This window comes from Protopterus annectens, chromosome 6.part0, assembly GCF_019279795.1.
Source record: "Protopterus annectens isolate FY-2018-M chromosome 6.part0, PAN1.0, whole genome shotgun sequence".
NCBI classification, from domain to species: Eukaryota; Metazoa; Chordata; order Ceratodontiformes; family Protopteridae; genus Protopterus; species Protopterus annectens.
The window spans coordinates 574,625,326-574,652,496 of record NC_056737.1 but is presented as its reverse complement, the minus strand read 5'-3'; positions in this window follow the sequence as shown (position 1 = coordinate 574,652,496).

Sequence of the window (27,171 nt, the reverse complement as noted above, 5' to 3'; positions counted from 1 at the left end):
GCTATTGGTGGCACGCTAACATGATGCATTTCACTTCCACTTGGTATAACTATCTACACTGCGTTGGACTACGGGCACACGGTTTCCAATGTTATTTGTTCGAGGGATGGGGACCCGTTATTCCCTACCGTGCATTTGTGTTTGCTTCTTAATTTTGTGTTCACAGGAACTGTCTTGCATGCTTTGCATACGTTTCAGTATCCACAGGCACTGACAGATGTGATTACTATTGCATGCAAATTGTTATATGCAAGCATTTTAGGTTGCACATCGACAGCTGACATTTCCACGCCTCCATGCGGCACTTCGACACGCCCTATGCACTCACGCTCATTTCCTATGCACGTGACTGTGGCAGCAGCGCGCCTTCATTAATATGCATTCAGCACTATTGCGCCATCTTCATGCCACACGGTTGGCGCAAGCCTAATGCCGGCCTTGCGCCAAGCTTCATGAATCCCGGGGATTGTTTTTTAGAACATGAATGGTTTTGGAAAAGCTTTAAAAGGCAATATAAATGGGGAAAATTCAGAAAAGTAGCAATTAATATGATATGTAAAATACAGGAAATAGAAAAATGTGAATTTGAAAAATAGGACAGAATACTATTTGTAGTAATCTAGAGATTATGGAAAATAAGATGTGATTGATAATTGTATAATAAAAACAGAGATGAAAACATGCTAGATGAAGTAAGATGGTTGTAGAAGAAAAGATGGGGTTAGATAAAGAAATGAAAAAATAGTTGATCATATAGAAAAGTCAAATTGTTTTGTGTTTTCTTGAAATAATGAAAATGGAAATAATTGTTTTCTGTGTTGATTATATGTTAAGATTTAGAAAAATGGAAAGAAATTACAAGATGTTATGAATATGGATGTGTAAATGATGTAAAAAGCTGTAATTAATGAAAGATGTAAATAAATGACTGAATGACAAGTGGCAATAAACAAAAATGAAAAGTGCTCCTTCCAAACCACTGCAAATTTATTTCAATAAGCGCTTTTCATCTGATAGTTTATCAGACTTCTTCAGATAACAAGTAATGTAAAAACACACTAATTTAAATCATATGTTCAATTTCCACCAATAGCATAAACGTTAAACAGTATAACATGACCCTCATCACTATATGTGATGGTAATCCATTCATCCCTTCACTGCTTCCTTTTAAAATACTACTACATAAAAAATCTAATAAATGCAATATATATGTGTATATGTGTATATACGTATTATGTGCACATAATAAATAAAGCAATCCTTAATCGTTTTTGATAAGTCGCGTGGAATCTTTTTACACCCACCTGAAACATCACCAACTCAGGCAGATAGGGCCACAATTTAACATCTCACTCTAAAGATTTACTCCAGGTGTGAAACCTGAGTCCCCTCAAAATCCCTCCAGTTTCAGAAATGCAAATCTACTCCAGCTAACCTGGGGACCTAATTAAATTCAAACGTCTCCCTTACCTACATGACCCTACTTCACACATATGCAGCAATTTTCAGAGACAAATTCTACATCTATCATCAAGCTGTCATTCAGCCCTCAGCCCCCAATTGACATATAGTACAAAAGTCAAATGCATTTGATAAAACTCTGTATGAATAAATTATACAATGTTGTTGTATCTTTCGACTTTTCCCAGTTAGTGGTCGCCATAGCAGAACTCCAGTCCACTAATGATTGGCAGTAGATTTTTACGTACCGAATTGCCAGCCCTGACGCACAACCTTCAACAAAGGTATGCCCATTCATGCATGTCTCCACACAGAAGACGCTTTAGCTGAGTATTGAACAGGACAACGTCTTACTGTGAGGCAACAACGCTACCGTAGCACCACCACCGCAGTATGAATAAATTATACAATAATAAGAAAAAAAGGCCCCAGACCACAAAAACAAACTTAACACCCCATCAACTTGACAAGAGCTCAAAATAAGCAAAAAAAGAACTTGGAAACAAAAATCAAATCCTTCGAGAGAATGTATGAATTGCAAATCACCAACCATACAAAGAATAATCTTAAATCTTTCTTCAGCTATGTCAGAAACCTAAAATAACCTGCAATTATTTGAGGTAATAGAAAATGACCTCATATACTTGACACCTTATATGGATGGACAAATTCACCTCAAATCTTACCCCATCATCTCTCCCAAATTACTTGCAGAATATTCACATGCCTACACATCCCCCAGTTTCCATCAAGTATGACTGATGTACTCTCTCCAAGGTTAAAAACACTAGCTCCTTGGTCCTTGACAATGTGTCAAGTTGTCTTCTTGTGAGCATCATGCACTGCCTAGCTAACTCCTTATTATGTCTACTCAGTCTCAGCCTATCCAATGGATTTTGTGCCAGAAGTATGGAGAACTGCTGTATTCATCCCACTTCATAAAGGGTGACACATGTTTATTCTGGGTAACTATAAACCAATCAGCTTCAGATGCCTTACCTATAAGGCAATGGCACACATAATTATGGAATTGATAAAGACAGGAAATCTTCAAAAACCTGGATCCTAATCAATTTGGGTTTGTTAAAGGCAGCTCCTGCCTCTTAAACTTGGTGAACTTTTTTAAACAAGTCACTAAGGCATTAGACTTGGGTAAATCTGTTCACATGACATACCTAAACTTGACCAAAGGCTGCAGTGTCATTCTAAACTCTGGTATCGTTGATAAGTTAATCAAATTAAATCTAGAATCCTATATTAGCCCCGGATAGCAAACTGGCTCACCAACAGAGCCCAATCCGTTAGTGTTTAGGTACACTGTCAACTAAAAGTAGCTGCCAGTCAGTACTCTTCTCAGATCAGCAATAGAATATAATGCACCCTTCTGTATGAATTAGGCTAGGAATATGACCCAGTTCAAGAAACATCTGCATTTTCTAATCAAACAAATCAAGGGTATGTCTTTGTTGAATTACTGTGACTGCCTAAAGCTCTCTTATTCTTCTCCATTTCCAACTGATTACTGGGAGATCTCAGCCTTGCCTATACAGCCTTGAATGATCCAGTACTATGCAACCTCCTAGACATCCACAAAACTGATACCACCCTAAGCATGCACTCACAAGACCTAAACTACCACCACAGCAAAAATAAGACATGTTGGTGGGATAGATATATTTCACAGAGAATACCTCATTTATAGATAAAGCAGAGTAATGCCATGACCTTTTAAGAATATCATAGATGACTGGATGGGGAATAGTAAATATATCCCTGGTCTGGCCCTTTATGGAAGGGGACGAAAACTACTTTGAGGGTCTGGTATTAATTTATGTCTTGGCAAACTGGTGGCATTATTGGCTAGGCTAAAAATGGTTCAACATTCTAATATGAACCCAACAATTTATTGTGCACCTATATCTATTCTATTTATATATTTTCTTTTGTGCAGTAATGTAAATTAGTTGCACACAGTATACCATACATATGTCCCTGCCAGTAGCATGGTTCATAAAACCAAATCACACGAGACCTAGACTGTGCATATGTGGACCCTTACCACAAGTTCCACAGATACGGATCCTGTAAAGATTATATAAACAGCACCATCCTGAAAAACAGACCTATGGCCATAGCTGTTGTCTGTGGCTTACATAGTGCTCTGTATTTGTACAATGCTGTGACAACTGTAGATGTATGCACTCCATGCCATTTACTTTTGTTAGCTAAACAAATGCCAGCATATGTAGAAAGTGGTAATGTTTCCTTTTAAACAGTCACTTATGGTCTATTGCGGAACAGCTTTCCACATTCCAAAGCTGCACTCCCTTCACTGTGATGTTAGTTTCCTATGTCTGACACTGCTTCTGAATTTTGTTTGCTTGCTTATGCAATTAATTTATTTTGTTTTATGTGAACCAAATTACTGGGCTGATTCATTCAGGACCAATTTTAGTCATAGCGAGGGAGTTACAACAGAAAACAAGACAACACAATGTTTCATCTAAAAAAGATGAAGGGTCACATAGACTTGAAATAATTAACAGGAAAACTAGTAGAATCAGATATGACTAACAATCAGAAATATGCACTGTATATACATATATGAATATGAGGCGTTAAACTAATGAAAGTCATTAGAAAGAAAAGCTGTGTTGTATTACCAGGTGCTGTGTACTCATATCAGTGTATGCTTTATACTAAGGTAGGCATTACAGGGGACACAGTAGTACTGCTATGTGCATACATTTGGGAGTGGCATATAAAAGGCAGGCTCACCTATGGTGTATAATGTAGTCCACATAGCACTGAATATATAGGTAATGCTGTCCCTGATGGAATATATTGGTAAGACACTGCCAAATCAGATGACAATGCCTTTTGCACCACAGTACTGTTCCACAGACATTGATTCATAAGCATTGTAGAAGATAGCTTATTTACACATAATTCTAATAAAAACATATGGTGTTCTGTTACCTCCTATTGTGAGATATATGAGTAACCACTATGCTGTAGAATGAACAGTGTGCATTTGTGCTACAGTGTGTATATACATGACACTTTACTTAGTGTATGATGAAGTTGACCCTTTGGATAAGTACCACCTCCAAGCTGTTGTCATGTTATCAGACATGATGTTGTTCAACAGTGTTTTGCAGGGCAACACATCAGCTTAGCAGACACATCAAACAGTCACTATTTTGTTTTGGAAACTTTTAACCTTTGCTTGGATTCCTTCATACTTAGGACACTACAATGGCCCTTTCAATGCACTGATACATTTTGACTAGTGACCAGTGATGGCCAACTTCATTTGCATGATTACGCTTCATTTGGACTGTTCCAGGTCAATCAATCTGTAAATAGACATTTTCTTTATTTCAGAAAATGTTATGAATTATATAGTGCTACAGTGTGTGATTTTTGACTGCACACTAGCCCTGTGCACTTGTGAGCAATGTTTATAAATATTTCCAATATGCATAATTAAAATGTTTTTCATCAGTATGGATAAAGTTCTAAAAAAGAGAATCACTGATTAACAGAGACTGTGCATTATATCACAGCCATAAAGGATCCACGGTAGAATTATGTCTTGTTCGAAGTATATTAGAATGCTAAAAATATAGTAATATGGATGTTAGTATTCCAGATATGATGTTTCTTGTTTACTTTTCCATTCCCTAAACAGAAAAATATAATATATTTCAATAGAGGACAGTCACTGGGGATTTGTATGACATTGTAGCTGCTAAGCATTGTAATGTTTTGACTTTCAATTTTATTGCAGAACTTCTATTAATATAATATTGCATCAGCTATTCTGAAAACACTTTTTGTTCCTGCATACATGTAATGAATGTATTACTGTAGATTCTGACTGATTTTCAAAGTTAAAGCAATGCATTATTTAAAATACAGAAGTAAGATTTTGCACAAAGCACTGCAATAGCATGGAAGTATTAACCCAGTTCAAAGTTTAGATATAAAAACAAGTATATATATGAATATGCCTTGAAACCCCAAAGGGATGCAAACTGTCTCACTCAACATGGCAGACAGTTTCAAAGAGTAAGGACTACAGGAGCAGAATCCTTGTCTTAGGAACATCCACCAAACCTGTACATCTAAACATATAGATGTCGCTAGAAAAATGAATATACAGAGAGTTTTTCAGGCCTGCTGGACCTGTTTTTCTCATTAGTTTGTGTGTGTGTGTGTGTGTGTGTGTGTGTGTGTGTGTGTGTGTGTGTGTGTGTGTGTGTGTGTGTGTGTGTGTGTGTGTGTGTGTGTGTACATTTGTGCACTGGGGGTTATAACTCCATACCCTACCCTTAGCAATGAAAAATATCTTGTTTTTTTCCAAGCAATTATTTAGTGAAACACACATTACAAATGGATCACCTTTCAAGGAGCTATTCACACAGCAGAAAGGTCATGCTTTATGAATGAAAGAAAACTATTTAAAACAGCAAATTCATACAGTTGTATATTCCAGTGCCTGTGAAGTACTATGCTGTAATTCAACCCACTGCTGAGATAACAGCTATGGATAGCCACCTGAAAATTCTCAAAGAGATCAACATTTTTTTCTTTTTTTAAGTTATTTCCCTCCCTCCATGTGCCCTTGACCTGGCCATAAGCTGATCTAGCTTTGCTAATCTTGCTCCTTTTTTCCCCTTAATGTCCCTGGCAGTGCCCCCCAGGGATAGCGCCATTTGTTTGTTGAGAAGGGAAGTATCTGGGAGAAGAGCAGCAATCAGATCACATATGCTGCCCTGCATGCCAGGCCTACCTCTCACCTCTTAGCACAAGAAATCTGGACAAAGACAAAAAATAATGGGGGGGGACAAAGATCCAAAAATAAAAAAAATTTAATATTGCTCTTATAATTTACAAAAGTGCCAAAATAAAAGCTTTTGTGTCATCATGCGTTTTTCTGAAGGATATGAAGTCTGAAAATCAAATGTCTGTCAATATTTGTTGAATTTAATCTCACTGATTTGCTAGAAATCCACCATTTTTATAAGGAACAGACCAAAATATGCGAGGCAAAAATCTGGATATTCTACAAAAATATTGAGAAGAATGATGCCAGGGAATATTTTGCATGTTCTAACTGGAAGAGAAAGTGAAATAACTTATGTCAGTTAACTCCATCATCTTTCTATGCTGAGCTTTAATCACAATCTGCCATGCAATTATAGCACTGTCCCTTTCAATACAAAAACAGCAACTCCAAGGACAAAGCTCCCTCGTAGAGAAAAAATCCAAGTTTAAACAGCAAACTCAAGAGGTATCACCATGATTTAGGCACAAAAGACTCTTTATTCCAAAAACAGTGCAAACGAGTTAGCGCTTTCGCTTTCAACCATGAGCGCTTCTTCAGACTCATAAAAATTAAGCTAAAGCTTCCATTTAAACACAATGAAGCAGCCTATCAAAATGAAGCAACAATCAAGACATACATTAAAACATTTTTTTAACCATTTGTATACAGTTTAAAAATGTAGCATGAACTTATTAATAAAAACTAAGGAAGCAGACTTTGTTAAAATACCATCACACTAAAACTTTAAAACATCATATAAACATTAATGATTTAAAGGTCTGTCATTATTTCATGTTTTTCAGTGTGGTTCTTTATTTTATTTAGCCTGTTGCCTACATTAATCAATTTTGATTGACTTTTATGTTATGAGAAAAAATGTGATTATAGACCACAGTCAGCACGCCAAGGTACATTTTCCTGTAGGAATTGCAGATTTTGCACATATATGATGAATGGTAACTCGTTTATTTATCCCAGTACACATAAGAGATATGAATTTTGTCATTATGCAGATTGCACCACAAGGAACCTGGTTTATTTGGCTAATTGCATTAAATGCTCCTCTTTCTATATTGGAAAGACTAACAGGACCTTAAGGGATAGGGTAAGGGAGCATTTATACGCTATTAACAGGGAAGATGAGACAAGTGCATTAGCTAGACCCACTATGAATCACAACCTCTCACAAAAGTTTTTGTTTTTAGTCATTGAATTGATTAATGTAGGCAACACAGGCTAGGTAATATAAAGAACCACACTGAAAAACATGAAATAAAATGGATTATCAGGCTGCAGGCTAATAAGGGCAGCGGCCTGAATGATAGAGTCTCTTTAAAGCCATTTTTATTAGATAGGCCTTTAAATCATTAATGTTTGGATGATGTTTTAAAGTTTTAGTGTGATGGTATTTTAATAAAGGCTATTTCCTTAGTTTTTATTAATACGTTCATGCTAAATTTTTAAACTGTATACAAATGGTTAAACAACTGTTCTAATGTATGTCTTGATTGTTGCTTCATTTTGATAGGCTGCTTCATTGTATTTAAATGGAATCTTTAGCTTAATTTGTATGAGTCTGAAGAAGCATTCATGGTTGAACGCTAAAGCGCTAACTCGTTTGCACTGTTTTTTGGAATAAAGAGTCTTTTGTGCCTAAACTGTGGTGATACTTCTTGAGTTTGCTGTTTAAACTGTCCCTTTCAAGATGGAAGTGTAATACCACCAGCAGAAACTATTCCTACCCTCTCCCGTAGTGAATGAGCTAATAAAAATTTGCTTCATTCCACCCTTTCCACCCAGCTTCTATAGCAGTCAAGCCACTAATCAAACTTGGGTCACCTGGATCACAGTTTGGGTTTCATCCCTCTCCATTACAGTGCTAGAACCAAGGTCAGATTCTTAAACTTGGTGACATTTCAGATCATATTACAATGATGACATTACTGCCAAGCTGTGCTTTATCAAGGGAAGCTTGGTTTCTTCAGTTATACATTTATATTGCTCCTTAGAAACCCCAGCTGAAGACATCTTATAAATAAAACTAACAGTTCTGTTCCTTGCTTAACACAGTCGTTTGGATTATCTATAGCCAATCATATGCCATCTGTTCTGCACTTTAGACAGACAGGAGTTACAGCACACACTGAAAGCAGTTTTGAATCTCTAAGTCAAACAAGCATAATGAAGTTCCATGCCTGTAAGTTTTTATACAATATTGTATGCCCCACCATACAGTGAATTCTGAATTCTGGCATCAGTCTGTTGGATAACATATGAACATTCATTCCCCTACAGGTATGAAGATTCTGCAGCACAGTGCTGGTCATCAGGGCAGTGCAGGGATGAGGACTTAAGTATCATCTTCTGCTTTACATGTTGTAACCTGGCTCTGCTACATTCAACACAGTCATAGCAATTCAGAGTTTGATTGTTCTTTTTTTTTTTTTAATTTCTCCAAGTCTTTTGGGTTTCTAATACCATGACGGGAATGGACCTCCTAAGTCAAAGTATGATTAAAGTTCATGAAATTAGTATTGTTTCAATCTTTGATGCCAGCCAAAAGTGCTCCTTGCAGCACTCACAATGTGCCCAGTAATGACTCCTTCTCCAATTCCTACGTGGATTGGTAACATATCTAAATACGATTGTAATTTCTCTTTTATATAACAGTGTAAGAAACTTCTCTGTGGGGAAGATTTTCAGTCCATATATCTCTAGTTAATCACTATATATTAATCATATTAGACAATAGTAGTAGAAGTAGCGAACTTAAACTTGTCTTAAGTAAAAAAAAAATAATAATAAAAAATATATAATTGTACAGAATTACTAAGTATTCAAAAGTACTCCAAGCAAGGCAGGCAGTCTGTTTCCAGTTGAAAATCTTTTATTAAGTACACAGACAAGTGATCCAAGTAAAACAAAAATAATAGTTTCCTCACAAGCTTTAAAAAAAAAAAAAAAAATATATATATATATATATATATATATATATATATATATATATCTACACTTTTTATCAGGCAAGGGAGTGGTTTATTGTGCTGTAAAACAAAGTGTTATTGGTACACATGTTAAATTCACATCCCTTCCCCCATCAGTGTGACATTTGAGCTGGTCCTGCCCTACTTAGTAGCTGTCATAACAATATAACCCTTATGTACTTTAAATAAAATGTATAATGATATGGTACCTCTTATTTAACCAGATTATTAAGTAGATTATTAAGTCTGTGATTTTATCCAAGACAATATACTACATGACTGCAGATATAACAACCTTAGTCCATTTGGCAATCAAAAATATATATATAAATATATGGGTTCCCTTAAGAATATCAAACTACTGAAATCTCGAATTTCAGTAGCTCGAGACCAGAAAGGCGAAAGTGCAGAATACTGAAACCTCAGAAGCATGAAATTCAAAATCCCAAAGTTCAGAGATTTTGAATTAGCGGTTCTGGTGTTGCGGTGTGTGAGTGGGTGGTTGGAGATGTAGGTAAGTGTTTGTGTTTTACGGATTTTGGGTAGGGTTTTAGTGTGTGCCTGTGTGTTTTATTAGTGTGATGTGTGTGTGCGAGGGGAATGTAGCTTGTGTGGTAGTGTTTTGTGTGTTTGTCTGTGTAGTGCGACCTCGGAGTTAATATATTTAAGTGGGGGGGGCTTGCCCCCCTGCTTGTATGTAGGGTAGGTGTTTGTGTATGTGCAGGAGGTGTATGTTTGTAAGTCGCAATTTTAAATTTCGCCCTTCTGGGGTTTTGTGTTTATGGATTTTTGGCTTCATGATCTTGAGATACTGAAATTCGGGATTTTAGTATTTCGAGATTATGAAGTGAATATATACATATATATATATATATATATATATATATATATATATATATATATATATATATATATATATATACATATATATATATATATATGGTTCTACCTTAGATAATCGAAATACCACATAACCGACAAGCAGTTAACCGACGACAACACGAAAACTTATATCACCGACAGCGTAAATAACCAACTCTGAAAATGCCGACATTGGTATGCTAATAGCGCCTCTCGCTCCTACCACGTTCCAGGTAATGTAAATAGTTCACTGTCACTATCAGGCGTTACAGTTACTATCAAGTAGGTTTGTTCTGTGTAAGTTTTTACACTATGCTGATTACAGACAACTATCTACATTACCTGGACGTGGTAGCGAGCGCATTAGCATACCAATGTCGGCGTTCAGAGTCGGTTATTTACGTTGTCGTGATATAAGTTTTCGTGTTGTCGCTTCGATTAACTGCTTGTCGGTTATGTATTTCGATTATCTAAGGTAGAACCATATATATATATATATATATATATATATATATATATATATATATAATATACACTTTGCACGTAAGAAGTCAGTTGTAAAAATCATATTCTATTTTCATAACCTATTGTTAACAAAAATCACTTTCATCCTTCTAGACTTCTTCAGGTTTGTGTACAAGAACCCTAAAAACTATCTATAAAAATATTATTGTATAATTAGTTAGTGTTGTTATTACACATCATTTTGAATAAAGTGGAAAAAAGAGAACCAGAAAAAAAATAAGAAGAAAAAATGTATGATGATGGAACCAAAATATACACTTAAATTACAACTGATTTAAAATGGTATTTGAAACCAACTGGTAGAATAAAATAAAATAAAATTAAATTAATCATGTAAACCATGTGGCAATTTTCTAAGATCCAGTACACTTTTAATTGAACAGTAGTAGTTTAGTCCAGGCTTCCTAAAAGAGTTCAGCTTTAATTGCTACGTGCTCATGTTTCTCTAGAATATTCGGGATGTCTCCTTCAAGATCACCCATGTCTATGTGTTCCAGGATCTGGAACTTAAAACTTGTGTGTCTTTTATGAAGAGAATGGTATTTGGCTAGTGCATTATTTTTTGATTGCCAAATGGACTAAGATTGATATATTTCCAGCCATGTAGTATATTGTCTTGGATAAAATCACAGAATTAATAATCTACTTAATAATCTGGTTAATTAAGAGGTGCATTATTATAAATTTTATTTAAAGTACATAAGGGTTATATTATTATGACAGCTACTAAGTAGGGCAGGACCAGCAAGAATGTCACACTGATGGGGGAAAGGGATGTGAATTTAACATGTGTACCAATAACACTTTGTTTTACAGCACAATAAACGACTCCCTTTCCTGATAAAAAGTATATATATATATATATATATATATATATATATATATATATTTAGAAAGCATGTGAGGAAACTATTACTCTATTTTTGTTTTACTTGGATTGCTTGCCTGTGTACTTAATAAAGGATTTTTGACTGGAAACAGACTGCCTGCTTTGCTTGGATTACTTTCGAATACTTTTGTAATTCTGTACAATTATATATTTTTTATTATTTTTTTTTTACTTAAGACAAGTTTAAGTTTGCTACTTCTACTACTATTGTCTGATGTGATTAATATAGTTATTAACTAGGGATATATGGACTGAAAATCTTCCACACAGAGAAGTTTCTTACACTGTTTTGTTTTTGGACCCACTATACTTGTTTAGTGGGTTGTTTTGAGACTTCAGGGATACCATGGAGATTACTTGTTTTTTTTTTAATGACTTTTTTATAAGACCCATTGCTCCTACTACTATTGGAACTGTCTGGGTATCTTTCTTCAGCATTGCTCTCGTTTCTGCCTGCAGATCCTGATATTTTATGACTTTGTGTCTCTCTGTATGCAAGTAGGGTTACCATCTGTCCCACTTTGAGAGGAACAGTCCCTCTTTGGATAGTTGTGTCCTGACAAAATATATTAAAAATGGCAAATGTCCTGAGATTGTAGGGCATAATTATGTCCCATATGTTATGTAATAGTTGCATAAAGTAATTATTTCTGTATCTAAAATAGCTAAATGTTACAAGAAACAGAATAAGCAACTAAACCGCTACAACAACAGGCTTTTATGTAGACAAATAAGTAAAGTTCTATCCTTTGTACTGACCGTGGGCATGTGTCGGCCTGTAAAATCTGATATGTGTTCGGAAAATGTCCCATCTTGGCCAATTGAAAAGGTGGCAACCCTATACACAAGACACTGCAGTTACTGGGCATGGCAATTTCAATGAACAATGCTACTCTTGTCTTCTTTTCTTGGACCACTATATCCATTTTTCTAGCATCTATCTTTTGAACTGTTGTTATTGGGTGATCCCATGTGATATAAATGTCATAATTTTCTATGATGCTTTGTGGCTCATGTTTCCAGTGTTTTTCAGCCACTTCAATACCATAATGTTTGCATAATCTCCAGTGCAACAGTCTTGCCACATTATTATGCCTTTCATTATACAGTCCTTCTGCCATTAGTATGTCGCAACCAGCAACAAGGTGTGCGACTGTTTCCAATTCAGTTTTGCAAAACCTGCATTTGTATGTTTCTCCCACATGTTCAATGGACTTTGTAAACCAGTGTGTATATACAGTACTCCACTTTCTTGGGCTGCCAATATTAACCTTTCATCTCTTGGTTTAAATTTGCCTCTCCTTAACCATTCCATTCATGGAACTTATAAACAAAGACATTGGTAATCTCCAAACCCGGGACCCCACCCAGTTTGGGTTTGTAAAAGGCAGATCATGTTTCCTAAACCTAATAGACTTCTTTGAAGCAGTCACCAAAGCCGTAGATGATGGTAAGGAGGTCCACACAGCTTATCTAGATATCGCCAAGGCTTTCAACACCATCACCCACTCTGGAATTATAGATAAACTCACTAAACTAGGTATAAATCCCTATGTCACAGGATGGATTGCCAGAACCCACACTGTGAATGTAGCAGACTCCAAATCCGACTTCAGATCAGTGACAAGTCGAGTACCACAGGGTTCAGTCCTGGATTCTCTCCTGTTTGGTATCTACTTCTCTGAAGTACAGGATAACACAGAAGGTCTTTGGCTAATGAAGTTCACAGATGACTGCAAACTAGGAGCCATAATCAAAACTCCTAATGATGTGGACATCCTACAAAAGGGCCTCAATGAGACAGATGCCTGGTGTCAAAGCCATGGACTCAAGCTCAATGCCTAAAAATGCATTGTCATCCCTTTTGTTAAAAACTCTGTACCCATGAACTGCCACATAGGTAGTAGTCTGCTTAACACCAAAAGTGTGATAAGAGACCTTGGGACACAGGTGGACAGTAGTCTCTCCTTTGATAATCACATCAACACAGTAGTCAGGAAATCCTTCTACATGGCACACCTCATCACAAAAGGTTTCTCATCCAGGAAAAAAGAGGTAATTGTTTCCCTCTACTCATCACTCATTAGACCCATTATAGAGTACAATGCCCCTTTTGGTATGTACCTTACAAGACATCTACAACAAATGGAAAGGCCAGAGAAATACCTCAAAAAGAGGATTACTGGCCTCAAACAGATGCCCTACACAGACCGTCTCAAAAATCTCTAGCTTTACTCCATTGCATATCGCCTACTCAGAGCCGATCTCTGCCTAACATAAAAAGCTATGTCAAACCCAGAGCTGCTGGACATGCTCCACTTAATGAAATCCCAGTCCCTCTGAGCTACACACTCTAGGGACCAAAAGCTTGTCACCACAATAAACAGAACATGCTGGAGGGAGAGATTCCTGTCCCAGAGACCTCCCATAGTCTGGAACAAACTACCTATCTATATCAAACAAAGCTCCTCATTAGCACTCTTCAAAAAGAATCTTGATGATTGGATGGGAAATAGGAAATTCACCCCGGGGATCACATCTGTGGCTCTGCTCAACAGGGGCACAGGAAAATAATTTTCTTGGATGGCAAAAGCCAGGGTACCTTTTTGGCTAGGCTTATATAGGCCCAATGACCAATAGCCTAGTACCTAGCTATGAACCTATGAACAATAGTGAGAAACCAGAAACCCATCTATGTAATTTTTATTCTAAATGTCAGATATATTTCACAGTGGATGTTGGCACGATGGCAAGTGATCATTTTCTGCATTTTATTAAGGATCTAGTGAATCTGCTTCCAATAGTTTCCATTATTTACATTAATTCTGTGCCAGTGAGGATAAAGAATGGTACATGATGAAGTTTTTCCCTTTGGTCTTGTCTGCTTTATTATTTAAAAACTACTTTATACTTTTAATGGCATTTCTATAGATAAGCACTAGGATGTCATATTTATGCTGATGGCTCAGTGATTCAGGAAGATATCTCCTATAGGTAGCACTGGCATCCTGTGTTTAGTTAATAGATGAAATCAGTATTCATTTTATGGGTTTGTTTTTTATTTATCCTTTGTTGACCAAGTTAGTCCCACTAAGTTAGTGGTATGTTTTCAGTGGAGGCCAAAGGTGTTATTTTTACTATAGGGGGAAATTTGGCCATGGCATCAGGGAACTGCTCCTTTTCTTCTTGATAGGTTCCATGGGATCTTTTATATCTACCTGATTTACTACTAATTCAAGCAGATACAACCCTGGTTAAACAATCAATCTGAAGGACAGACACAGAGCACTACATCACAACCTAATGCTGTACTACATTGTCAGCCATCCAAGCACCTGGAGTAGGACTAGAACACACCCTCTTATGGCACATGTGCTACCCATTGTGTCACTGACACTGCTATGTATTAGGTAGGCTGAGAACTGAATGCCAAAAGGGCCGCTATACTCTAACAGATAAATAGCTGGGTTTTTCCTTAACTGGCAGCATCTAAATGAAAGCATTGCCACATTTACCCTGGTAGCTTCAAACTTTTACTTACATCTGCAGCACAACACTTACATGGAAGAACAATTAATAAGTGATAAAGTTCTATCACAAGAACACAGGTAGTGAGGAAAGGAAGGGGAGAAATCTAATACTATCATGGAAGTATCGAATAGAGAAAACTATAAAGCAATTACAACAAGAAGTGTCACTCTTAGAAGACTATAGAAGAGGGACTAGATTAACAAAAATACTAAGAAAGATAGATGTGATTAAAGAAATGCGCAATATTAGATCAGACCAGAATCTATCATGCACGATCGCAAACAAACTAAAAATTTCAGCACAGGCAAAAAAACTTAGAAGATACGCACATAAATATGAAGGAAAAGTACACAATAAGCAGTTTATTGATGACCCAAAAGTCCACCAAAAAAGTGGAAGTAGATACATTTTGGAGATGTATCTATGAAGATGCTGTGGAACATAACAAAGATGCTAAATGGATAGAAGAAGTAAAAGAAAGAATAAGAAGTTTAAATATACAAGGTATGGAATGGGATGAAGTAACAGCCAGAGAGATTGAAACAAAGTTAAGTAAAGCCTCTAATTGGAAAACCCCAGGCCCAGATGCACTACCTAACTTTTGGTTAAAATTATTAACATCTTTGCATTTGGATTTAGCCATGAGTAAGAACTATTTATATGCGCACCCTGGCTAGCAACAGGAAAAACAATGCTCCTACTTAAGAGTGAACCTGCAAGCTGCCCTAAAATTTCTAGACCAATAACTTGCCTTCCAACGATGTTTAAACTATACATGGGAACTGAAGCTGACAGGGTTTAGAGTCATTAAGAAGAAAACTCAATTATGGGAGTAGAACAAAAGGGCAATAAAAGAAAGTCATATGGAACAAAGGATCATTTGTTGTTAAATAAAGTCATACTTAAGAACTGTAAAATGGGAAGAATTTAAGTATGGTACAGATTGACTATAAAAAGAATTTGATAGTATCCTACATTCCCACATTCATGGATAAAAGAGTGCTTAAAAATGTATAAGATACACCCTACACTTATTGATTACATTACATTGACCATGAAACTGTGGCAGACCACTTTGCAATTAAGCCATGATAAAGGACAGATTATTATCCCAGGGATAAAAATTCAAAGGGGGATATTCCAGGGTGACTCTCTGTCACCATTGCTATTCTGTATTGCCATTAACTCATTGAGCTGTTTACTTAACCGTGGTTACAAACTGGCTCCTAAAAACAACAACGTGTATTGACTTCTCATCTTCTCTTTGTCGATGATTTAAAACTGTATAGCTCATCAGATGAGGAACTGAAAGCGTAAATGCAGGTTGTCAAAACTTTTTCAGATGATATATGAATGTCATTTGGTCTTGTTAAGTGTGCAAAAGCAACCTTTAAAGCAGGAAAACTGCAGCACCAGGAAAACATCAGTTTGGGACAAGAATGTTATATAAAAGAACTTGAACAAGAGGGAGTGTATAAATATTTGGGAACTGATGAAGGATCAACAGTAAAACATTAACAAATGCAAATAAAACTTAATAAGGAATACTTTAGAAGACTTAAACTAATTCTGAAAACAGCGTTGACATCTAGGAATAAAATCCAAGCTTTAAACCAATTTGCTCTTCCTGTCCTAACTTACAGTTTCAGAGGGATAGACTGGCCCCAAAATGTGTTTGATAGATTAGATAGGAAAACAAGAAGGATGCTTCATGCTCAACAAATGATTTATAAAAATTATTGTATACCATGATTATATATTACTTGTTCCGAAATAGGGATAGGCCTCCTTGAAATTGATTACATGCATAGATCTGCAATTATGGGACTCCACATATATCAGCTGACCTCACAAGACCAGATGTAGTGAGAGTTTGGAAACATGAGGAGAATAAATCTAAGATGACTTCTCTGCTTAATTTAGCAGAAGCTTATCGACGTCAAGCAGGAATGGAAATCAAACCAGAAGTAGATAAAAATCAGGCAGCAACTGACTGTGCCAAAAAATAAAAGAAAGAATATAAGGCGAAGGACCAGATGAGAATTCAAGAAATGTGGAAAAAGCATAAATATAGTTGCAAGTATAGAAAACTTCTGCAAGAACCTCATATTGATCAGGAACGAATGCAGGGCGGTAGTTCCCGGGGTCCATGGTGGATCCCCCTTTGTGGAGTGGAATAACTGTCACTGTGCACCATTCAGTGGGCACAAAGCCTGAAGTGAGGCTATGACTGAACATGGTACTTAGGTGGGGTGCCGGTTCGTTCTGTAGTTTAAATAGAATGCAGCCTGGGATGTTGTCAGGTCCCATGGATGCTGTGTTCTTGGCTTGGAGAGTGTGGTTTTTACCTGTGCTGCCATGATTACAGGAATGTTGCATTCTTCCGGTATAGAGATGGGCCCTTTAGTGGATGAGAGGGGGGTAAAGTTAGCACTGAAACTATCTGCCAGGATGTTGGCAATATCAGTTGGTGCTGTATATTTAGTGCCATTGTACTGTAACTCAGAGCAGATCTGAGTGTTGCCATTGAGATTCTTGACATAGCTATAGAATTCTTTGTGGTTGTCTTTAGAAACAGTGGTGATTTTGTTTTCATAACTAGCTTTGGAGGATTTTATGAGAGATCTCAGCTTCTTACTGAGGCTGACCAGGGAGTTCCTCAAATCATGGGATTTTACTCTTTTTTGCAGAAGTTTCTTTCTTCTGTTGTAGAGTTTGTTTATGGCAGGGGCCACTAGATTGGCTTCCTTTTTTTGGAGGATAGCATCTTGGTTCTGTTAGGGATAGCATGATCCAGGCACTCGTGTAAGTGCTTATAAAGTGTATTTGTGTAGGATGCAGCAGTCATACCTCTATTGTCCATCTGCATGGGTGTCGTGAAGTTTGCCACTTCTGTCTTAAGAAGTATGAAGTTGGCTTTGGAGAAATTTTTTACGGTGATTTCCCTAATGGGTGGGTGGGGGCAGGATGTAGATGTCTAGGATGATTAGCTTGTGGTCGGATCTGACCAATGAGGAATTGACTTCTGGTGTGCAACACTGGTCGCCCATGTTGGTGACCAGGTCTAGGATATTGCTGCCCCTGGTGGGGGTGTGGATAAGTTGATCCAAGGTGTTGGAATTTATGAATTCCAGAAAACATTGAGCAAAAGAGTTGGTACATGAGTAGTTTTCCCAGTTAATGGTGGCATAGTTGAAATCGCCCATTATTAGGGTGTTAGGTTGTACCCTAATATGTTCCAGTGTATCAGGAAATGAGAGGTGAGAATCCAGGTGCATGTGGGGAGATCTGTAGCAAGCTACAATTTGGAGTGTGGTCTTGCCCAGAGTTAGTTGCACGTGGATAACTCAGATGCATTATGCTGAGCAACTAGCCTGGATGTGTGGATATCCTTAATGAACATGGGCACGCCTCCACCTTTAGTGTTTTGGTCCAGGTTAGATCGCCGAAAGGTGTGGTATGAATTATAGCCTGGTAATGCAGGGGTGCTCCCTGGAGACTTGAACCAGGTCTCTGTCACTGCACAGATGTCGATGTCTCCATTTTAAGGAGTGCCTCGAGTGAGTGCATTTTGAAGTTTAGACTTCTAGCATTGAGTATAACGTAGTTTTTAAATAACTCAGGTAGATATAAAAGATCCCATGGTACCTATCAAGAAGAAAAAGAGCAGTTCCCTGATGCCATTCTTTGTACATCCATTTTTCTCTTTGTACCACTATCATATCAACACTGTGATATTTCAGAAACTGGACCTTAAAACATGTATGTTTGGTGGCTTTCAAGATATACTAGGGAGAGGGAGAGAGGTGCAAGTGTGAGAGCTGGGACAGGAATAGAGAGTGGAAATGGTATCGAATTCCAAAAATATTCTCAATAAATTCACATTTGAATATGTGGATGAGTTGAGAATTCATTCAGGATTTGAAGAGAGAGTTCTACCCAATTAGGTTAATAAAAGTCAATCCATGCCCTTATCCTAAGCTCACCAGCCTTGAAACTGCCACAGAATTCAACACATTCTTTATAGATTGCATAGCTAAACTATCCTCCTTCTTCCCAAGCCCCCGTACTAATACAACCCCCTCACCCTGCCCCCTAACCCACCACTCACCCTCATCTGTCTCCCCTCTTCGACCTTAGACCTGTCTCCTCTCCGCTAACACAATGAAAAGACTACTCCTAAAGCTAAAACCATGCCGCAATGCCCCAGACAACCTACCAGCAATTTTCTTTAAACTATCTGCTGAAACTATAGCCTATCCCATATCTATTCTTATAAATAGATCTATACAAGAATCCTATGTCCCAACCATCTGGCAACACGCATTCATCATCCTTCACCACAAAGGTGGTAAGAACACAGGCACAACCAACTTTAGACCCATAGCTATAATCTCTCCTCTCTCTAAAATTCTAGAAAAAAATATCCACTCTCAACTCATGCCATACCCAGCACAACTTCCTCTCTCCAACCCAACACAGCTTCCGCCCTGGCCACAGCACCATGGCAGCCCTCCTTTCCTTTCTTAAAACAGTCAATCTAGCACACGACAGTGCAAATACTTATCATCACTGTTTCTCAATCTCTCAAAGGCATTCAATACCATCTCCCACTCTCTATTCCTGTCCCAGCTCTCACACTTGCACCTCTCTCCCTCAACCTTAGCCTGGTTCTCCAGCTACTTTTCCATGTGCCAACAGGCTGTGCAATGGAAAGAGTCAACCTCCCCTTTCTTACCCACACCAACAGGCATTCCACAAGGATCTGTACTGGGCCCACTCCTCTTTAACATATTCATCAACAAATTCCACTACTGCATCTCTGACGCCTCAGTTATCCAATACACAGATGATTCCACCATCATCTGCTCAGCATCCTGCCTCTCCAAACTTCTACTCAAAACCCAAATAGCCTTCTCCAAAACAGAATCATGGCTGCAATCCAATCACCTAGCCCTAAATGCTAACAAACAAAACTAATGATTTTCACTCCTACCAAAAACTCCCAATTCAACAGAAACCGATTTTCCATTAAAAGCCATTATAACACCCCTCTAGAAATAATTCCCAGTACCAAGCTACTTGGCATTACCATTAATGAAAACCTAAAATTCTACTCCCACGTCCTCTCCACAATCAAGAAAACCCACCAGAAAATCGATCTCCTCTACAGACATAACTACGATCTCACCCCTTCCTCATGACAAACCCCGCATCTACCTTCCTTCTCCGCTCTCTCCTGTATGGTGCTCCCCTATTCTCCAACCTACAACTTGGCCATCATTCCAAACTCGAAGCCTGTTACAACAAAATCTGCAAATCTGCAACCAATTCTAAGAACACATCCCATCACTGCCACTCTCTACACATCCTCAGCTGGCAAGAACTCCCCAACCACCTAATATACCTACAACTTACAACAGCCCACAAACACATCTTCAAACCTACAGAATGCCCTTCTCTCGCAAAATCTCTAATACCCTACACACCCAGCTGCTCCCTGAGATCCGAAAGTCAAAACCTCCTACAAGTGCACAAACCCTCACATCCACCTGGCCAAATACTACTATCTTACACCATAGCCAAACTGTGGAACTCTGTACCCCCCCCCCCACTACGCAACTTCATATCCATGCTTCTCTCCCATCTGTCCTCCAAATGGGAATGTCCTTCACATGTTCCCACCTAAAACACCCCCCACCACTAATTCCTCACCCCTCTTTTAAAAGATATAGGATCTGCCCTCTATCCCACAATACTACATCCATTTTTCTCTAGTTTCATTTCTCTATCCACTCTCCCTCCCAGTATATTCTACATACCATCAAGCTAGAAATTTGAACGCTTTTATGCATTACAACTACTCATATGCTATACCAGGTTAATCAACTATATTCTATTTCCACAACAGTCCACTCAAATTATTCTAACTCAGTCAGAAACCTCCATGTATAATGATTTCAAACTGAACCTTCACAAAATCACTACCACCTAGTATGAGTTATGTTTGTCTTATTGCCAAAGCTTACATCCATTACTTGTAATGTATAAGGATTTCTAACTGAACCTAGACAAAGAAACTTCCACCTATACCAACTTTTCTTTGCGAAAACTAATCAAATGTCATAGGTTTTTTTCTGTACACCCTTCCTAAAAATATTATACATGCAAGCCTCTGGCTTATCTTACATATATTTTCAAAATGACATTCTCTCAAATTTAATGTAACATATATTTTATTGTAAAGCTGTGACATATGTACCTTTTGTATTATGTAATGTATTTTTTATTAACTTTCTGTATTTTTATACTATGTACTGGAGCTTTTCTCCTCGGGTCTCCACTGAAAAAGGGCCACAAGCCCTGCTAGACTAACCCGGTTAACAAACATCAATAAATAAATAAATGAATAATACCTCTATTATGATATTGCAAGCATTTCCTATTTCTTAAGAGGCAAAGACATTTCTTTATAACAGAGGAACTTCACTGAAAAAGAAGGCATGCAAGGTAGTTGGTAGTCCATTCTCCAGAAGATCATGCTCAGCCTTCTGTAGACCAAAACAGGTACAATTATCACAAATAAAATATGTTCAGACATCCCTTCATTGCAGTAATGGAGAAAACTGACCTTTTGTTTTTTATTTTCTTCAGAAGAAGAGCACATACACAAGTGCATGGAGTGGGCCATAGCAAACAGATCCAAGACGCTCTGCTCCAAAAAAAGGAAGCCAATCTGGTTGTCCCCCACCATAAACAAACTCTATAACAGAAAGAAAATAACTGTTGCAGAAAAGAGTGAAGTCCCAAGATTAGAAAAACTCCTTTGTTAGCATCAGCAAAAAACTGAGATCCATCATCAAATCCAGTAAAGCTAGCTATGAAATAAAATTGCTGCAGATTCTAAAGACAACCACAAGACATTCTATAGTTATGTCAAGAATCTACATGGCAATATTCAGATCTGCTCTGAGTTACAGCACAATGGCAATACATATACAGAACCAACTGATATTGCCAACATATTGGCTGACAGGTTCAGTGCGAACTTTATCCCCTTTTCACCCCATAAAGGGCCTATCACAATACCTGAGGAATGCCAAGTCCCTACTATCACAGCTACACAGGTAAAAGCCGCACTGTCCAAAGCCAAGAATACAGCTTCCATGGGACCTGATAATATCCCTGGCTATGTTCTACATAAATTGCAAAGTGAACTGGCACCACACCTGAGTACTCTGTTCAATCACAGCCTCATTTCAGGCTTTGTTCCTACTGAATGGTGCACTGCTACGGTAATCCCATTCCACAAAGGAGGAGTGACTACAGACCCTGGGAATTACTGCCCCATTAGCCTGAAGAATCTGATATGTAAAGCTATGGAGTGCATCATTATGGACCTTATAAATAAGAACATAGGGAATCTACAAACTCTGGACCCCACACAGTATGGGTTTGTGAAATGTAGATCATGCCTTCTCAACCTGATAGACTTCTTAGAGTCTGTCACCAGAGCTGTGGATGAGGGCAAGGTAGCTCACACACCCTACCTAGATCTTGCAAAGGCCTTCAACACCATCCCTCACTCAGGAATCATAGACAGACTCACTAAACTAGGCATAAACCCCTATATAATAAGATGGGTTCATAGGTTCATAGGTTCATAGGTTCATACTAGGCTATCTGCCCGAGGGCATTTACAAGCCTAGCCCATAGTTTTGTGGCTTACGCCACCCCTTTAGTATGGGGAACTATACCCATTATTTTGCTGTGCCTCTGTTGAGCAGTGACACTGAGGTAATCCCTGGGGTATATCTGCGATCTCCCATCCATTGGTCAAGATTTATCTTGAACAAGGCCAGCGAGGTGCTCTGCCTCACATATACCGGGATTTTATTCCACAGCATAGGGAGTCTTTGGGTGATGAATCTATCCCTCCAGCACGTCCTATTAATAGCCGTGTCGAGGTTTAAGTCTCCGCCCTTGTGACTCTGACAGATCTAGATTTTTGAGGTGAAGCATATTCATCAAATCTGGGTTTGACATGGCCTTGTATGTTAGGCAAAGGTCACCTCTGAGCAAGCGGTAAGCGACTGAATAGAGCTGGAGTTCTTTCAGTCGGGCAGCATAGGACAGATGTTTGAGACCCTTTATCCTTTTGGTGAGGAACTTTGTGGCCTCTCCAGCTGCTGCAAGTGTCGGGTCAGATACATTCCGAATGGGGCATTGTACTCAATCATTGGTCTGATGAGTGATGAGTATAGGGAGACTATGACCTCCCTTGATCTAGATGAGAATCCCTTCATGATAAGGTGGGCAATGTAGAAGGTCTTCCTAACTACTTTAGCTACATGGGTGTCGAATGACAGACTACTATCAACCTGGGTCCCCAGGTCCCTGATAACTTCTTCTGTGCTCAGTGGATTGCCACCTATTTGGTAGCTAGGGGTAACCTTGTTTTCTCCGAAGGGTATGACTATGCATTTTTTGACATTTAACTTTAGGCCATGGCTCTGGCACCAGTTATCCATTTCTGTGAGACCCTTCTGAAGGATATCTGTGTCAGATGTGTTTTCTACTATGGCACCCAGTTTGCAGTCATCTGCAAACTTTGTCAGCCATAACCCTCCTGTGTTTGCTTGTACTTCGGAAAAGTAGATGCCAAACAAGAGTGGGCCCAGGACTGAGCCCTGTGGTACACCACTTGTGACAGGCTTTGAGTCTGACATGGCGCCAGCAACTCTGACCCTGTGGGTTCTGTCACTCAGCCAGTTTGCAACCCATCTTGTGATGTATGGGTTAACATTTAAGCTGATGAGTTTTTCAATGATACCCGAGTGGGGTATTGTATCGAAGGCCTTCGCCAGATCGAGGTAGGCTGTATGGACTGCCTTTCCCTCATCAATGGCTTTGGTGACTGTTTCGAAAAAGTCAACCAAGTTTAGAAGGCATGATCTGCCTTTGACAAAGCCAAACTGGGATGGATCCAAAGTCTGCAAATTCCCTATGTCTTTATTTATGAGGTCCATTATGATCCTCTCCATGGCTTTGCAGATAAGGCTTGTCAAGCTAATGGGCCGGTAATTTCCAGGGTCAGTGGAGGCACCGCCTTTGTGAAGTGGGACCACAGTTGCAGTGCGCCACTCCCTGGGTACGTATCCAGAGGTAAGACTATGATTAAACAGCTGTCCTAGCTGTGGGTTTAATTCCTCGTTGAGTTCGTGGAGCACACAGCCGGGGACACCATCAGGTCCCATGGATGCTGTGTTTTTTGCTTTGGAGAGAGCAGTTCTCACTTGGGCGTTGGAGATGTTTGGGGGGCTGCAATCGCTTGGTATAGATATCTCTCCTTTTGGGGGGGAGAAGTTTGCACTGAACCTGTCAGCCAGTATGTTGGCAATGTCTGTAGGATCAGTAATCTTCACTGATAGAACCCACACTGTGAAAGTAGCGGACTCCAAATCTGACTACCGACCAGTTACAAGTGGTGTCCCACAGAAATAGGTCCTAGGTCCTCTCCTGTTTGGCATATACTTCTCTGAAGTTCAAGCCAACACAAAGGGCCTCTGGCTGACCAAGTTCACAGATGATTGCAAACTGGGAGCCATTATTGATTCTCCAACTGATGTAGACATTCTACAAAATCCTCACTGACAACAATGACTGGTGCCAGAACCATGGCCTTAAACTCAATGCCAAAAAGTGCATTGTCATTCCCTTTGGGAAAAATTCAGTGCCCATGAACTACCACATAAGAGGTAGTCCACTAAACACTGAAGGTGTGATAAGAGACCTTGAAAAGGCAGGATAACCACATTCCCACTGTAGTCAGAAAGTCCTTCTATGTAGCACATCTCATTACAAAAGGTTTGTCATCCAAGAAGAAAGATGTCATAATCAGTCTCTACTCATCCCTCATTAAACCCATTATAGAATACAACACTCCATTTGGTATGTACCTCACTAGACACCTACAACAACTGGAAAGGCCACAAAAATACCTCACTAAGAGGATCTTAGGCCTTAGACACATGCCCCTATATGGACAGACTTAAAAAACTCCAGATATACTCTGTCTCTTTTTGCATACCTAGAAGTGATCTCTGCTTGACCTACAAGGCCATGTCTGACCCAAAGCTGCTAGATATGCTACACCTAAAGAAATCCCAATCCCTCTGTGCCACACTCTCCAGGGACCTTAACCTCATTATCACGATAAACAGAACATGCTGGAGGGACAGGTTCCTAACCCAGACACTTCCCATACTTTTGGAACAAATTTCCCATTCACGTCAAGCAGTGCACTTCACTGGCCCTCATTAAGAGAAATCTTGATGAATGGGTGGGCAATAGGAAGTTCACTCCAGAGATTACTTCAGTGGCCTTGCTTGACAGGCATTTGAAAGGCATGATGCCAGAGAATCTTCTTGGGCTAGGCTTATATATGGTCCAGGGCCATTAGTCTAGTACACACCTATGAACCTATGAACTGTTAGGTTGCTGCACTACTGCCGACATAGTTTGACAGTGGTCTATATCACATAATCGAAACCTGATAACTCTGAAGCTCAGCCCCGCAAACTTCAAACTTTGAAAGCTGACAACATCGAATCTACCAAAAACCCCCCTAATTACCCAAAACAAAAACAAAACGCTTTGCAGGGGGACGAGCCTCCCTGCATCCCCACATCCCTTGCTGCTTAAATATACCAACTCCGAGATCGCACTACAGTGCAGCAAAGGGAAATCTTCTCTTCCCGCACTCTATGGCAATCTCCTTTCTACGGTTCAACGTTTTTGAACTTCGAGGTTTGAAGTTCAGAGTTTTGTGCTTCAGAGTTATCAGCTTTTGAGCTTATGATATAAACCCGTTTGACAGCTGTCACATCATACTGATAACTGCAGAGACTAGAAATGGAGTTTTCTGATAACAGTATAAATACTCCTATTCAAAGTGCCAGGAATCAACTTAGCAGGCTTCTAAATTAATTCTGTTTGCAAGGGATGATGACACCTTAAATAATCCCACCACGTATTCATAAAACATCTTTAGAAAATTTCCTACTAAGTAGGAGTCATTAAAAGGGAGCATCCGTACCCTCTTATAAATGAAATTAATGATACATCTGTCTGTCGGGTTTTCTATATGGTTATCTATCAATCAACCTCCTTTTTACCATTTTCTACATGGGGTTGGGGTGTCACATCAGCTGTCATCATCTTCCTCAATTCACTACTACTCTCCTTCCTGCTTCGATAGTCATGCTTGACTGCCACTGGTCTTCTCTAATTCAGTTCATCAGTCTCTTTGCAGCACATCTTCATTTCTTCTTATCTTCTTCTTCCTTGTTTCACCCAAATCTTCACCTATTTGTCTTCTCCTTTCCTGCACATGTTTTCAAACCACCATAGTTTGTTCTCTTTGAATGTTTCTGCAATTGGAAGTATGTTGGCTTCATTTTTCATCTATCCCTGTCTGCATCCTACCTACTGTATCAGGCACATCATTACATCTAGCTTCTTCAACTCCTCTACCTTCAGTGCCCATGTTTTGTTTTATATCTCTTATATTTCAGCTTCGTTGGCATTCTTCTATCACTCACTACTCCTGACACTCTGTGTCAGCTGGCTGCAGCCCCTCTGATTCTAGTTTTGACCTTTGTGTTCAGCCTACATTTTTCATCAACAACCCCCAAGATACTTGAAGCTGTTAAGATGACCCACTATTTTCCTTTCTATCTCATTTTTCACCTTCTAATGATTTCCCCCATTTGCGGACCTGACAACTGCTGTATCTATAGTCTGGTTCATCCCATGTGCTTTCAGTTTTACATTACATTCCCTTATCATTTGATGACGTTCCTATTCAGAGTCTGCTTGTAATGCCACATTCAGTATTCTTATTCATCTGTATCTGTTTGTAACTATCTCTGTATCCACTGATCTGTCTAAATTAGCAAGTAAAAAACAATGTGCGGTAAGAGAAAATTTGTCATTGTGGTTACCAAGCAACAATATCACTTGTTATTCTGAATCCATATTTATGGAAGGTCCTGTGTTCTCCATAATCACTTACTCCATTG